Raw genomic sequence first — 6,758 nt, forward strand, 5'->3', positions numbered from 1 at the left:
GGCTCCGGACGCGCAGGCTCAGTGGCCATGGCTCACGGGCCCAGCCGCTCCGCAGCATGTGGGATCTTCCCGGCCGGGGGCATGAACCTGTGTCCCCTGCATCGGCAGGTGGACTCTCAACCACTGCGCCACCAGGGAAGTCCTAGTGTGTATTTAATTAGAATAACAAAATGGTCTTCTATAGCCATACTGCAGTAATCGAGGTGAAGAAATTGACTTTAACAGAATACTGTTATCTCGGGCTTTATTCACATTTCATCAGTTGTTCCAGTAATGTTCTTTATATCAAAAGAAAACTCATGATCATGAATTGCATTGAGTTGTCCAGTTTCTTTAGTTGTCTTTAGTCTGGAACTCTATTTGTATTTCAAGACGTAGATTTTTTTTTTTTTTATGGTACGCGGGCCTCTCACTGTTGTGGCCTCTTCTATTGCGGAGCATAGGCTCCGGACGCGCAGGCTCAGCGGCCATGGCTCACGGGCCCAGCCGCTCCGCGGCATGTGGGATCCTCCCGGACCGGGGCACGAACCCGTGTCCCCTGTATCAGCAGGCGGACTCTCAACCACTGCGCCACCAGGGAAGCCCCGTAGATATTTTTAAAGAGTACAGATCATTTATTTTGTGGCATGTTCCTCAATTTGTGTTTATCTGATAGGTCATATACTTTTGGCAAGAATACTACAGGAGTGATGTGTTCTTTGTAACGCATCTCACTGGGAATCACATGCTGTCACTTTGACCCATTGCTAGTTACATTAACTTTCTCATCATTTGGTGAAGGTTATGTATAACAGGTTTCTTCACTATAAATCTTTTTTTCCCTTTGTAATATCTTGTGGGGAGATTTTTTTTTTTTCTGCGGTACGTGGGCCTCTCACTGTTGTGGCCTCTCCCGTTGCGGAGCACAGGTTCCGGATACGCAGTCTCAGCGGCCATGGCTCACGGGCCCAGCCGCTCCGCAGCATGTGGGATCTTCCTGGACTGGGGCACGAACCCATGTCCCCTGCATCGGCAGGCGGACCCTCAACCACGGCGCCACCAGGGAAGCCCGGGAGATATTTTGATACTTTGTAAATATGTGTTACTCCTCAAAATTTCATCCATTAATTTAATATCCATTGATGATCCTTGCCCAAATCAATTATTGTGTTGACTGCAAAATACTGACTTTTAAAGAATTCCATTGGTCTTTCACCATTTTTTTTTTAAATTAGGGTATAGTTGCTTTACAGTGTTGTGTTAGTTTCTGCTGTCTTTCACCATTTTTAAGTTAGCTTTCTTCTCCAAGAAACAACTTTTCCTTTTATATTTATTATATTAGTGTTGGACTCCTGGGTTTCATAAATCTCTTTTAATCTATAATTGTCCTGAAAAGTAATTAGCAGTATACATATAGTAAAGGAATGTTGTCCTTCTGTGTAAGAATATTTAGGCCTCCAGAATTTTAGGCATATTGAAAAGAAGAGATGGGAGAGGCTTTCATTCTTTAAGAAAGTTCTTTTATTTGAGGAGCTTAAGGTTTAGTTTGATAAATGGATCTGAAATTGTGGGGTATGGGCAGATTAGGAAAAGTTGGGAAATTTTGGTTTTGGAAAGGTTTGGTAGAAGGGAGAGAAAGAGGCAGTGTATGTCTCTGAACCAGGTAGTTTCAACTCTTCTGCACACTAAGGGGAGAAACGCTGAGCCTGCTTTCCATTTCACCTTCTATTTCTTAGCCTTGAGCTCTTTACAGTAAAGAATTTTTTATGATACTGACCACATGCCTTTAGTTTGCATTAGCTTTCCCGGCTTGCTCCCTAAACAAACGTGTAGGAGACATATTTGCCAAGTTTGTTAGAAAGCCTTAGCAATACTGTTCCATAGTGCCCCTAAAAATAAGAATTGAAATAAAATAGGGTTACTTAGCATGAATATGTTACATGATTCCATGTTATGTGATTTTGAAGATTCTGATCTGTATTTAAAAATTTTTTTTAAGTCTTTATTGAATTTGTTACAATATTGCTTTTTTAATATAAATTTATTTATTTTATTTTATTTATTTTATTTTTGGCTGCGTTGGGTCTTCGTTGCTGCACGACTATTTAAAAAAATTTTTTAAGTCTTTATTGAATTTGTTACAATATTGCTTTTTTAATATAAATTTATTTATTTTATTTTTGGCTGCGTTGGGTCTTCGTTGCTGCACGCAGGCTTTCTCTAGTTGCGGCGAGCCGGGGCTACTCTTCGTTGCGGTGCGCGGGCTTCTCATTTTGGTGGCTTCTCTTGTTGGGAGCACGGGCTCAAGGCACGCGGGCTCCAGTAGTTGTGGTGCACAGGCTTAGTTGCTCTGTGGCATGTGGGATCTTCCTGGACCAGGGCTCGAACCCATGTCTCCTGCATTGGCAGGCGGATTCTTAACCACTGCGCCACCAGGTTAGCCCCTGCTTCTGTTTTATGCTTTGGTGTTTTTGGCTGTGAGGCATGTGGGGATCTTAGCTCCCCGACCAGAAATTGAACCTGCATGCCCTGCATTGGAAGGCGAAGTCTTAACTACTGGACCGCCAGGGAAGTCCCTCTACCTAAATTTAGTTAGGCAAATTAAAGAGAAGAATTGGAAATTTTAAAAAGTAATTTCCTTTTCTTGAAAGAAAAAACAAACAAAAATTCAGTGTCTAATAAGTTAAGCACCCAGAGACCAGTAATCTTTTATCAGTAATCAGAAGAAATTCACACCCAGAATTTCAGCCAACTTCTAGGACAGCTGTATTAAGCAGATAAAATGCAAATACAAAAAAAGCTTACCTTGAGCTGGCCTAAGTACTGATGTGTTATATGTACTAATAGTATCTATTGAAGTTTTATTAGGTGTAAGGCACTGCTCTGAAAGCACTTCACATTAAATCCTCACAATTGTGGGATATGTACTATCATCTCACATGTTTCAGGTGAGGAAATGGATATACAGAGGTAATTGATTTGCCCATGATCATTTATGTGGCAAAACTAGGGCTAAACCCAGACATTTTGGCTCTTATGAGGAATCCACAGAACTAATTCTGGATAGCACTTGTAGTTTATAGTCAGAGTTATACAGTTGTACAGTAATTGTCTACTTGAATGAAGAAACCCTCTGTGTTCTCTAGGTTATGGGGAATCTGAAATACTATTTTTCACTTCAAAACTAAGAATGCAGTGTCCCACTTTTTTCTCTTGGCATGTTAATCCAAATTGGGGTGAGGAGGGGAGCAGAGGGTAAAGGAATTATTTTTTTATCGTTTGTAAAATGTAATTGCAGGGCACTCCAGAGTTTTGGGTGTGCTGATTAACAGTAAATCTATTAATATTTACAGTCAGCCCTCCCCTCCATATCTGTGGTTTCCCATCCATATGAAGGACTTTCTAGCATCTGTGGATTTTTGGTGTCTGCGAGGGGTCCTGAAACCAGTCCCCAGTGGGTACTGAGGGATGGACAACTGAACTTATTTTTTGGAATCTGAACTAGACTTACGTATCAAGTCCTACAGTATTGCCACTTACAGACCAGTGTCCAAAATCTAGCCTGGAAACTAAACAAATTACACAGTTTGGGTGGCTTTCTTTAAAGGGGGAGCAGTTGGTAGTTTGTGTGCTTTTGTGCATGTGCCATTAGTGTTTTTTTTAAAGGGAGAATGGAAATACATACTTTCATGTGTGCATAGGATATCCAAGATGGAAAAGTATCTCTAATTGCTAGGGGGAGAGAGGTATTACTGGAAACGTGGAATGGGTGACTTTTCATAGTGTATATACCTTTTTGTATAGTATGAATTATTTGCCATGTACATGTAATAACTATTCAAAAAAAGTAATCCCTTTTCTTGGGCCTAAGTTTATTGACTCCATATTCTTATTTTATAACAGCAAAATAAAAGTTCTTTGAAGTTTAAAAAACACCACTTTATTATAGAAACTTCCAAGTATATCTCAAAATAGAATGTCCCCATCTTCAACAGTAGCAACACTTTGCCAATTGAGAGGATAAAAAATGTGGCCAGAATTCTGATATTGTAGCTGCAAGTTTGGAGATGCTTATACGGTCTCTGAATTTATTAGAGGTTTCTTCTACAGTCTGTAATTCAGTTTCTGTGGTAGATAGCTCATACACCGTCAGACCTTTATGATTGACTAGAATATCTTATGGCTAGTATGTGCTGTTTTGAAAATGAAATCTGTTTAAAAACATTACGGTGTTTTTTGGCTTTTTTTGTCTGCGCTGAGTGGCTTGCGGGATCCTAGTTCCCTGACCAGGGATCAAACCCGGGCCTCAATCAGTGGAAGTACGGAGTCCTAACCTCTGGACCACCAGGGAATTCCCTATGTTGTATTTTAAAGTTTTAATCTGTATGAATATTGCTAGACACAGTTATCTAGTATGGTAACCCTTTTATATGATCCTATTTTAAGAGTGCACCTAACCCAGAATTGTGATTAATGATGGTGACCTGTCCTATGACTGTTCTGGGATGTTTTCCTTTTGAACATATTGTAGGAAAATATGGGAAGAATTGGTGAGTGTTCTGGGCATTCTCACTGAAAAGTATCACCAGTAAGGAAAAATTCTTACTGACATTATTTGAAGAGAAGGGAGCAAATGTAACTTTCTGTTAACTGATAGGAATAGGTCACTTGAAGTTCTGTCACTTATCCTAACAACTGGGATAGGCTTTTAAGGAAGGAGAAGTTTCCTATTTAGTTGTATAAATGGACATTACTTAAGTAGGCTCCTTAAAATGTTTAAATATGTGGATTGGTGAGAATTTGCCATCTACCTCTTGTTTAATTTTGTTTTTTAAATAAAGGGTGTATGTTTGTTTCACATGGAGTACATTCTTGATAGAGAAGATTAAAAAAAATATATGTATAGCTTTCTTGGTAGAATGTGTTTAATGAGAAAAGAAAATAAGGATAACCTAAATTGTGAGGAGTACAGGAACCCCACCCGCTTTGAACCAGATCTTTGCCTTTTCTGCAAATAAAACAGCTCTGAGGCTGAAGGTCAGTGCTAAATTTTGACAACATGTGCCTTTCTTGCTGCATTTATCTGGAGATCTAGCTGGGAATAAGAAACACATATTTCTTGACTTACCTTTTTTCCTCCTCTTTGCTGCCTTTTCTAATAGTGTTTTCTTCTCTTACAGTTGTCTTGTACCTGCCTCTTACGTGGAGGGGTGAAAAGGAATCTATTAGAATCATTTATGGGTTCAATTAGTAGTGTTTGTGGTTTGCATCCTTGTTTTACTTTTAATTTTACTGTTTGACTAACACTATTTGTTTTTACTTTCTCAGACATTGTAGGCTTTAAGCTGTGACAGTTGGGACTCAATCGCCTTAGGTGAATGCTTGGTAGTGACTTAGAAGCATAGAATTTTTATTTTACAGAGTAGTCTAGAAGATAACTTGTTGCTTTTACATATATAGTTCTGGGAGCTCTAGGATCTACTGGAATATTTTTTTAATTATTGGAAAGGTAACTATCAATTAAGCTTAAGAGTCTGAGGACTGGTCTACTCAGAAAAACGCATGTAACCCACCTCACGTGAAATTAGACGAACAATTTGGTTTGTACAAGGCTTCCTTTAAGCCCACACACAGTGTCTTCATATATTGTTGAGGACCACTTATATTTATCTTCCTTCATTAGTTCTGAAACTAAAAGTCACTAAAAGTTAGGAAGAAATTAAAATTGATAATTCATAAAGTTTTGTTGTAACCAAACTCATGTATAAGTTACATATCTCACAGCTTGTGTATTTGCCTTGCACTGCAGCAGATACTTGAGCTTGTACAACTAGTTAATCTTCTACTTTATTACCATGTTTGTGGTAATAGTTAGACAATTGCTTGTCTCCTTGCCCTGGTATTCAGTGATTAAGTTACTGTAACTATACTTCCTAATTGGTTGTGCCTGCAGTCATTGAGGTATAAGAGGGAAGTGAAAGTAAAATGTAGTCTCTTAATCTTATGTTATATCTTTTTGAGATCCTGGTCTGGTTATAGTTAAGCACTATTGGCAGAAGAGTTTGACAAAAGAATTTAAGTTAAATACATTTAATTTGGCTCAGCCAGTCCACAAGAGAGTAGTGACAGTGATGGTCTCTGGGAAGGGAAATAGGCTATCTGGGGAACAAAGGCAGGAGGGAGACTTGATTTTTTTTTTTTTTTTGCTTCCTGCGCTTTTAAATTTTTGTTTGATTTTGTTCTATGTGAATTTGTTATCTATTGGAGGAAAGGAAAAAAACAAAAAACCCTAGGCTGGTCAAAGCTAAGAAAGCCTTCAGATAGCCTTTGAGTGGTACTTAGTCTATTATACTACATTTAGTCACTCAGAGAAATGACCCACTCTGGTAGAAGTCTTCTTTTAACAAGTGCCTTTTGTTCTTAATACACTTAACTAGTTTTCAAAGACCTGCTGTCTTTAGGTCCTATATATTCGCTTAGCAAATACTTTAATAGCTTCTGAGTACACAAAGCAAATCTGATTCCATTATTTTCCTTGTTAAAATCCTTAAGTAGCTTCCTTTACCTATAGAATAAATTCAGGATTCTTACTGGGGTACATTTAGCTTATCAGTCTAGCCCTTGCTTGTGTTTATAACCTTAATTCTCTACTCTGAAAGCCTTTCATAGTCTATGTTCCCAATGTTACAAAAGTACTTACAGTTCCCTTAGCAGACCACACTTTTGTATCTCTAGGCCTTAGCATTTGTTCTTCCTTCTTTTTTTTTTTTTTTTTTTTC

General features: G+C 38.5%; 1 protein-coding gene across 1 annotated transcript in view; it reads left to right on the top strand.

Annotated features, from left to right (window-relative positions):
- CLTC (clathrin heavy chain) overlaps positions 1–6,758 on the top strand; it is a 62,165-nt gene that overhangs the window by 13,500 nt on the left and 41,907 nt on the right. The window lies entirely within an intron of this gene.

This window comes from Neophocaena asiaeorientalis, unplaced genomic scaffold (assembly GCF_003031525.2).
Source record: "Neophocaena asiaeorientalis asiaeorientalis breed wild unplaced genomic scaffold, Neophocaena_asiaeorientalis_V1.1 scaffold327, whole genome shotgun sequence".
Classification (NCBI taxonomy): Eukaryota; Metazoa; Chordata; class Mammalia; order Artiodactyla; family Phocoenidae; genus Neophocaena; species Neophocaena asiaeorientalis.